We start from the raw sequence: 10,025 nt of genomic DNA, 5'->3' as shown, positions 1-10,025 counted from the left end.
ACAGGTTTGCAGGAAAACGTGAAATCTAAAAAAAAATATTGGGGGGTTAAAAAAAACCCAAAAATGATAATAGGGGCGCCTGCAGCTTTAAGCAACGGCTTCCCTCCCTGGCTGTTGCTAGGCAACTACAGCTAGGCAACTACAGCATTCCAAGCTTGGTTCTGTGAGCAAAAGCAAGGTGGGGGGAAGCCCTTTCCAGGCCTATTTTGGCCTTTGACGGAGGGCACCTTGGGGCCAGGCCTGTGTAGGGTTGCCAGCTCCCGGTTTGGAAATTCCTGGCGATTTTGTATGGAGTCTGAGGAGGGCAGGGTTTGGGGAGGGGAGAGGCCTCAGCCGAATATATTGCCATTGCATCCACCCTCCAAAGCAGTAATTTTGTTGAGAGGGACAAATCTCTGCCGTCTGGTGTTCAGATGTAATTCTGGGAGATCTCTGGGTCCCACCTGGAGGCTGGCAAACCTAGGCCAGGAAGCAACCGCTGGGTGACTTGATTCCACCCGACCTGCATGACTCAGCTGGGCCTGGCTCCTTGCTACTCTTCGACAGCAGCCACCCTATGAAAGCCAGTGTGGTGTGGCCATTAGAGCTTCAGAGTAGGGTCTAGGAGACCCAGATTCGAATCCCCATCTTGCTGTGGAAGATCACTGGGCGATTTTGGGCCAGTCACCTACTTTCAGCCTAACTTTCCTCGCAGGGTTGTTGTGAAGATAAAAAGGAGGAGAGGGGAATAATGTAAGCTGCTTTGGTCCCCACTGTGGATAAAGGTAGGGTATAAGTGAAGTCGATAAATAATACATATAGCTGAAGGGAGGCGGACAAAACATAGATGGGTGAATGGCTGAGAAGGAGAATGAGGCAGGGAAAGGGGAGAGGGTTGCCGAGGGGAGGGGAGGAAGAAATAGTGTTGTGAGGGGGATACAGGGGAAAGCGAAGGGCCACCCCACAAGTCCTTGAGGATTCCCTACCACCCAAGTGGGCCTGGCCCAGTGGCCACCACCACACAATTGGGCCACAGTTTTCTTAGGTAGATGCTGCCGGGGGTGGGGGGGAGGAAAAAAGACAGAGGGGCAGATAAAGATAGGGTGACCATTAGGTGGGAAAGAGACAGGCTTGCCAATTCCAGGTTAGGAAATTCTTAGAGATTTGGGGGGTGAAGCCTGGGGAGATGGTGTTTGAAGAGGGGAGGGTCATCAGAGGGTACAATGCCATAGACTCCACCATCCAAAGCATCCATTTCCTCCAGCGTGGTGTAGTGGTTAAGAACGGTGGTTTGTAGAGGTGGACTCTGATCCGGAGAACTGGGTTTTATTCCCCCACTCCTCTACATGAGCGGTGGAGGCTAATCTGGTGAACTGGATTCGTTTCCCCACTCCTACACATGAAGCCAGCTGGATGACCTTGGGCTAGTCACACTCTCTCAGCCCCAACTACCTCATAAGTGTCTGTTGTGAGGAGGGGAAGGGAAGGTGATAGTAAGCTGGTTTGATTTTGCCTTAAGTGGTAAAGTCAGCATATAAAAACCAACTCTTCTTCTTCTTCTTCTCCAGGGGAACTCGGTTGCCAACCTCCAGCTGGAAGCTGGACATCGTCTGGAATTACAACTGTTCTCACATAACAGAGATCGGTTCCCCTGGGAAAGATGGCTGCTTTGGAGGATGGACTCTTTGACGTTGTACTCTGCTGAAGTCACTTCCCTCGTCAAACCTCACCCTCCCAAGGCTCCACCCCCAAGTCAGGAATTTCCCAATCTGGAGCTGGCAACCCTAAGGGTGACTGATCTCTGTAGCTGGGAGATCTGTTGTGATCCCAGGAGATCTCCAGGCCCCACCTGGAGGTTGGCAAACCTAGAATGAGAGACGGAAGCAGGAAAAGGGGAGAGGCCATGGGGGCTTTTAGGAAAGGTAAAGAGGAAATAGTGGGGGAGGGACAACTGAGATGCCTCTCGCAAATCCTTGTGGGTTCCCGTTTGTTTTACTTAATCTGCTCTGGAATTTACTATTTGCATAATTTATGCCGCTTCTGGCGGTTGTGAGGAGGGGCCTGGAGCTCTCCAGGGTCCTGAAGCCTCACCTTCTGACCACAAGCCAGAGCCAGCCTTCCTGTATAGGTGGGACATTGCTAGGTGGGGGTTTAAATGCATGTACGGCAAATGGGTGGTTTTTCTTACCACTTGGGATGATTTTGAATTTTTCCTCTCTACTGTTTTGACCCAAAAGACCCCTCTTTGATTTTGCTGCTCCTTCCCTTATATGAGTCAAACCCATGATTATTTTCACACCCATTTTCCTGCAATGGATTTCCCTTATGAAATGTACACATTTTCCCATGTTATTAGTCCATCAGTATTATATGGATATGAGAGCCAGCGGGTGTAGTGGTTAAGGTGTTGGACTAGGACCTGGGAAACCCAGGTTCGAATCCCCACTCTACCATGGAAACTTGCTGGGTGACCTTGGGTCAGTCACACACTCTCAGCCTCGACCCTGGCAAGTATTTGGATGGGAGTTCTCCAAGGAATACCAGGGTCATGATGCGGAGGTATGCAATGGCAAACCACTTCTGAATGTCTCTGGCCTTGAAACCCCTAAGGGGTCACCATAAGGCAGCTGTGACTTGACAGCAAAAAAAATGAATAAAAGACATTAATCATACATCCATGAAGCTTAATAGGTTCTGGAAGACCTGGGTTCAAATCCCCACTCTGCCACAAAGACTTTAGCTAGTTGCTCTCTCTTAGGGTTATCGTAAAGGTAAAATGGAGAGGAGAGAACAATGTTCACCACTCTGTCCTTCCTGAAGGAAGGGCAGCATAAAATTGTACTAAATAACTAAATGGACTATCAAAGTCAATCAGGGATCAAATACTCTGAGTGGCAGCAGCTCTCCGGGGTCTCAGGAAGAGGTCTTCCACATCTCCTGTTCCCTGATCCTTTTAACTGGAGATGCCAGAGATTAAATTTGGACATGCAAAACAGATACTCCACCATGGGGTCACAATCCTTCCCCATATAACTACCATATAAATTATGCAGAAGAAACATAGCACATGTAAACATGTAGAATACATGTATACATACAAAGCTACAAAACGAACAAAGACTACTATATAAATGAATATTTGTAAAATATAAATAGGAAACACCTGTACATCTCTACTCACAGCTAAGAAAGAATTCTAGGATCTTCTTGCCAAGTCATATATATAGTTTACTGTCTGTGAACTGTTAGGGCCAGAAACCCTGTACATGGAATATGAACGGCTGTTTTTAAGTGTTTACCCACTTACACTGAGCACCTTCCTTCAAGCAAAAGCAACTTCCTCAAATTGCTTATTACCCTTCCAAAGTATGTAAAGGGATTCTTTGTCTAGGGTCAAGAAACAGAGATAGGGACCTCAACATTTTATCTGGAACCAATTGTAATTTTGAGTAGTTAGAACTGGACGGCTGGGGACACTCCTGCTTGGAGCGGGGGGAGGATTAGACACTGCGGTATTCTTAAAAATTCACATTTCTGTTCTAAGAAGAAGCTCCCTGTCTTTTACTGGAAGCTGTTATGCCCCAAATTCATTTGTTTAATGAATTTCTCAGGGAAGTTTCTAAATGATAAAAACAATTAAACAGAATAAAAACCCAAACCGACAAAACAGACTACAAACAACAGCCATAAACATCCAAAAACAATGAGCAGCAAGGCAAAATGAACCTTCCCGAAAGCAGTTTGCCCCTTTCCCAAACCGTGGCACAATTTCCGAAAAGGCACACCTGCATAAGAACAAAACTACATTTCAGCAATGAAATGTCATTGAGATAACATCAGAGAGCCATAAATGTTCAAGCATTAAAAAAAAAAAAGTTTTAACCAGCTACCAGGTTTTTGAAATGTTCTTAGGTAGAACAAACTAATGCACCATGTGGAACAGGGGACCTTCTAGCCCTATTCTGTCTAAGGGCTAGAAACTTGGTTTTTAAATATAAAAGTTACTGTTCCCAAGACCTGCCACCTCCCCGTACAGGTAAGGAAATTAGAAAGCAGCTACCAGCCAAAATTTAACCGTCACATCGTGGCTGGTTTTCTGGACTCTCTGGAAAGAGGTCTCAGAAAAAACTGGCCCCCTTTTTAGAAACACTACCCCTACCTCTGTTGGTTCAAGCTAAGGATGAAGATGGATGGACATTGGTCGAGCAATGAGCCCACTGTGGATCCACACTCACCATGTTTTTGGAGAGATGTACAAACTTTTGGAGAGATGTACAAACTAAACTGAGCCTAGAAACAGCCATTTCTCCCCATATGCAGGAAAAGTGAGCAAAGTGCCAATCGGCTGACTCTTCTGGGTATCACGAAGCCCATCAGGCAGTTCAAAGCGCTGATTGGCTAGGCCTTGTGACATTTGCAAAGCCACCTCACTCAAACCTCCCCGTCTGGATACACAGAGCGCTGATAGGCTGGCCCTTGTGACAATGGGTTTTCTTCCTCCTCCCCTTGCTCGGTGCCATGCTTAAGGTTTTGTTTTAAGGCAGGGGTCCCCACGTAGTGCCTGGCAACACCTTTCCCGACACCTGCCAAGTGTTTTAGAAAGAAGGTGGGGCCAGGTCGGGTGTTTGCCTCGGGGGCTTCTGATTGGCCATTGCAGATCTGATTAAAATAACCTTGTTTCAGCAGCAACTGCTACCATAGCGTTGATTTTATTATCTCTCATACTCCTGTTCCTCCAGTATATATATATTTCAGAACACCCTTCTTCTCCCCTTCCTCTGTCTGTGTGCATCGCTCCGGCTCCACAGCAACCATTTTGTGGTTGGCTCCGCCCCAGGCAACAAACCATCCTGTGGATCTGCCCACCACCCCACAGGCTCAAAAGGGTTGGGGACCCCTGTTTAAAAGTCTAGATTTTTTTAAAACTGAAAAGAAATGTAAAGGGATACACATCCCAAGCGTTTGTGAAAGGTTTAAATAGGCCCAAAGTAGTCAGAACGAGAGAAGGGGGGAAACAGAACTCACCCCAGAGTAGAAATATCCACACCCGCTCCTGGAGGGAGGAACGTCTGTCTTCACTTGAGCAAGAAAGGTTGCTTCCCTGCTTCGCTTTGAAAATGAGAAGGGCCACCACTCAGGCCTGGGCTTGCAAACAGCCATTTGCTGAGTCGCCTGTGGCAAGCAACCGTCATTAGCAGGCAACCAAGCCTCAACTGGAAAAGAGGTGGCTTCAGTCCCGCAATTCATTCCTGACTTCTCCCCCCCGATCTTCCGAGCCACGGATGTGTCACGAACGAACACAGGTATGTCTGGGCAGGCAGACGTATAAGAATTTTAATGTGCTCCTCTGTTCCGAGCACATATTGACACGGCTGCTCAGACTTGCCGGAAGGCTGTGGTATTCTGTCCTGGAAGTCCATCTCCTGATCCCTGAGGCTGGTGGAGGTTAATCAGTGGTGAGGGCGAGGCGCTCTTCCCATACCCAGAGGCACTGTTGTCTCAGCTGATTCCTTGGCGGGTTGAGTCACAGTAGATCGGACGGCTTGAAATCAGATTCAAGTGCTAAGCCCACAATGAAGCTCGAGGGTGCTGTTAACGGTGGGGAAAGAATGTCTGCTCCCAAAGTACCGGCCTCAGGATCTGAAAGACACCTTTTTCCAATGGAAAACTTCAAAGGCAGAATGAGAATGCAGAGAAGTTTTGAGTCTATTTGTTTAGAGCTTAATGAAGATCAGGGATTTCTCTCCCACAACTGGTGTTAAGTTGGCTAGGAAGATTTTGTCCCAATCTATTACTGCTGCTGAGAATGATCTCTGTCTATATCTGCTAACTGGGGTTATACCTCAAGTATCTGATGAAGTCAGCTCTCTTTATTTTGTCTCGCATACCCCAATAATGGTTATTGCCTCTCCTTCTAGTGTGGCTTATGTGTTTTTAATTGAATGGTTTTATAATTGAACACATGAATACATGAAGCTGCCTTATACTGAATGAGACCCTTGGTCCATCAAAGTCAGTACTGTCTACTCAGATCGGCAGCAGCTCTTCAGGGTCTCAGGCAGGGGTCTTTCACATCACCTATTTGCCTGGTTCCTTTAAGTGGAGATGCTGGACCTTCTGCACGCCAAGCAGATGCTCCACCACTGAGCCACAGCCCCTCCCCTAGCATATGTTAAGCATATTTTAAATGCTCAAACATTTTAATGTTCTTTACATTTGCTACCTTGTGGACCCTAATTGGGTGTAAAGGTGGCATTAAAATGTTTTAAATAATAATAATAACCCACAGAAGCTTGGACTACAACAGATCATGGTCTTTAAGGTGCCACCAGACTCTTCGGGCTTTTGTTGTTTTCCTGTAACATAACTACCCCTCTAGAATTTATCGGGAAATTTGATTGTATTGGACTAGGTTTCAGTCAAGATGAAGGTTTTCTTTCCCACTCCAAATGTTAAAGTAGCACGATATAGCTACAAAGATTGTGCTGTCAGCCACTGCAGATGGTGAGAATGATCACACCCTTTTTTATTCCACCCTTCTGCTCCTCTCTTGCTCCAAGAAGTTCAGGATGGCTTGCATGGTGCTCCCACCCAACATGTTATCCTAAAAATCACCCCTGTGAGGTAGGCTAGGCTTAGAGAGTGGCTCAAAGTCACTCTGTGAGCTTCAGGGCTGAGAGGGGATTTGAAGCAGAGTCTTCCCTGGCCTCACCTGGAATTCTGTCCACTACAACACACAGCGCTTCTCTGGTTATCCCTTTGAGTTCTGTACAGAACAGAGGTCCCCAATGTGGTGCCCATGCCAATAACTTTTCTGGCACCCAACACGTGTTTTTAGAAAGTGGGCATGTGGCCAGGTGGGGCTTTTGCCAGCAAGGCTTCTGACTGGCCATTGGAAATACGATTGGCTGTGCAGATTTTTAAAAATGTTGCTTTGGCAACAACTGCTACCACAGCTCAAGGATCTTCACTGTGTAACTGAAGGTAATCTGTGGCAACCATTTTGTGGCTACATCCACCCCATTGTATCAGAATTCCATATGTGCCCACAGGGTCAATAAGACTGGGGACCCCTGGTATATACAGTGAGTCAAAAATAAGTATTTGATCGCCTATCAACCAGCCAGATTAGGGTTAGGGCTCTGCTGTCGACAGAAGCAATCAATCCATCAGATTCCAAACTAGCCACCATGACCAAGACCAAAGAGCTGTCCAAGGATGTCAGGGACAAGATTGTAGACCTGCACAAGGCTGGACTGGGCTACAAGACTATTGCCAAGCAGCTTGGTGAGAAGGTGATAACCCTAACCCTAACTGTCAACCTCCCTCGGTCTGGGGCTCCATGCAAGATCTCATCTAGTGGAGTTGCAATGATCGTGAGAACAGTGATGAAGCAGCCCAGAACTACACAGGGGGAACTTGTCAATGATCTCAGGGCAGCTGGGACCATAGTCACCATGAAAACAGTTGGTAACACACTACGCCGTGAAGGACTGAGATCTTGCAGAGCCCGCAAGGTCCCCTTGCTCAAGACAGCACATGTACAGGCCCGTCTGCAGTTTGCCAATGCACATCTGAATGACCCAGAGGAGAACTGGGTGAAAGTGTTGTGGTCAGATGAGACCAAAATCGAGCTCTTTGGCATCAACTCAACTCGCCGTGTTTGGAGGAAGAGGAATGCTGCCTACGACCCCAAGAACACCATCCCCACCGTCAAACATGGAGGGGGACATATTATACTTTGGGGGTGTTTTTCTGCTAAGGGGACAGGACACCTTCACCGCATCGAAGGGACGATGGACGGGACCATGTATTGTCAAATCTTGGGTGAGCACCTCCTTCCCTCAGCCAGGGCATTGAAAAGGGGTTGAGGATGGGTATTCCAGCATGACAATGACCCAAAACACACGGCCAAGGCAACAAAGGAGCGGCTCAAGAAGAAGCACATTAAGGTCCTGGAGTGGCCTAGCCAGTCTCCAGACCTTAATCCCATCGAAAATCTGAGGAGGGAGCTGAAGGTTCGAGTAGCTACACATCAGCCTCGAAATCTTACTGACTTGGAGAGGATCTGCAAAGAGGAGTGGGACAAAATACCTCCTGAGATGTGTGCAAACCTGGTGGCCACCTACAAGAAACGTCTGACCTCTGTAATTGCCAACAAGGGTTTTGCCACCAAGTACTAAGTCATCTTTTGCAAAGGGATCAAGTACTTATTTCACTCATTATAATGCACATCAATCTCTGACTTTTGTCTTCTGGACTTCTGGGGGTTTTCCTGTTGTTATTCTGTCTCTCACAGCTACAATAGACCTACCATTAAAATTACGGACTGGTCATTTCTTCGTCAGAGGGCAAACGGGCAAATTCAGCAGGGGATAAAATACTTTTTTCCCTCACTGTAGGGTTGCCAGGGGCCTCTTCGCCACCAGCGGGAGGTTTTTGAGGTGGAGAATGAGGAGGGTGGGGTTTGGGGAGGGGAGGGACTTCAATGCCATAGAGTCCAATTGCCAAAGCGGCCGTTTTCTCCAGGTGAACTGATCTCTATCAGCTGGAGATCAGCTGTAACAGCAGATCTCCAGCCAGTACCTGGAGGTTGGCACCCCCATTCACGCCTCTGTGAAGACATGGGCTCCAGTCCACAAAAGCCGACACCACCAAAAAACGTCTAGTTTTTAAAGTGCCACAAGAAAATTCTGTGCCATTTTCCAAACTTTAGGAAATCTGATCGCACAACAGTCATTGAAAGGGAGCTGCCCGAAAACACGACTGCTTGTTTTGTCTTCAAACAAAGCCTGATGCATTTATGGCACCCGCCTCCCCCAGAACAAAAGAGCCGAGTCCGGCCAGCTGGACTTTGTGGTTCCTGGAAATGATTAACCAATCGACCGGCGCCCAGGCCTGCCCGCCCTCCCTTCAGCAGCTGCCCTCAAAGGAAAGGGTTTGGTAATCTCCACACCTCCCAGGCAGAGCTGTGTCTATTTCGGCTAGTGCTGGGCACACAATTCAGCATTCCGACTAATCTCGGTTTTCATTCATTTACTCGGGGATTGCCAGCCCTTGGCTGTTGTCAAAAATGTTTGTCCTTGAGGTTAAAGATCAGCCAGAGACATACTGTTGCCTCCCACTCGGTTATCAGGAGCTCAGAATGAGCTTCCTCGGCATATGAGACGGCGGCTGCCTTTGCACCACCTGACACCTTATTGTTCGTGATCTTGTGTTTATACGCAGGCGCCCTAGGCCTGGTTCACACATGCAGGGGAATGAGGGGGCAGAATGCTGAGATGGTAGAACGGGGCGTGCCCCTTCAAAGGAGAGCTGCCAGGCCCCCGGAGTCTAAAATCGTGACACTCGTGAGGCAGGGCTTGGTGGGGTTCCCTTGAATCATAGAGTTGGAAGGGACCCCCAAGGTCATCTAGTCCAACCCCCTGCACAATGCAGGAAATTCACAACTATCTCCCCCACACACACACCCAGTGATCCCTACTCCAAGCCCAGATGATGGCCAAGATGCCCCCCTCTCATCATCTGCCTAAGGTCATAGAATCAGCATTGCTGACAGATGGCCATCTAGCCTCTTCTTTAAAACCTCCAGGGAAGGAGAGCTTACCACCTCCTGAATAAGCCTGTTCCATTGAGGAACCCCTCTAACTGTTAGAAAATGAATAGCGGACTGCGTGGCAGAACTTCCACATACCACTCAGAACTGCACCACGTGGTATCTGGCAATGTGTGCAATCACAATCCCATGGCTTTGGCGTGATGGACTATTCACACACACACACACACATAAAGAAACCCATAGGTTGCCAACTCTGGGTTGGGAAATACTTGGAGTTTTTGGGGGTGGAGCCTGGGGAAGGGAGCATTTGGGGAGGGACCTTATTGGCTAGGGTTGCCAACCTCCAGGTACTAGCTGGAGATCTCCTGCTATTACAACTGATCTCAAGCCAATAGCGATCAGTTCACCTGGAGAAGATGGCTGCTTTGGCAATTGGATTCTGTGGCATAGAAGTCCCTTCCCTTCCCTCCCTGGAGATTTTGGGGCA

The sequence above is a fragment of the Euleptes europaea genome, chromosome 14, assembly GCF_029931775.1.
Source record: "Euleptes europaea isolate rEulEur1 chromosome 14, rEulEur1.hap1, whole genome shotgun sequence".
Classification (NCBI taxonomy): Eukaryota; Metazoa; Chordata; class Lepidosauria; order Squamata; family Sphaerodactylidae; genus Euleptes; species Euleptes europaea.
Note: the sequence above shows the minus strand (reverse complement) of the source record.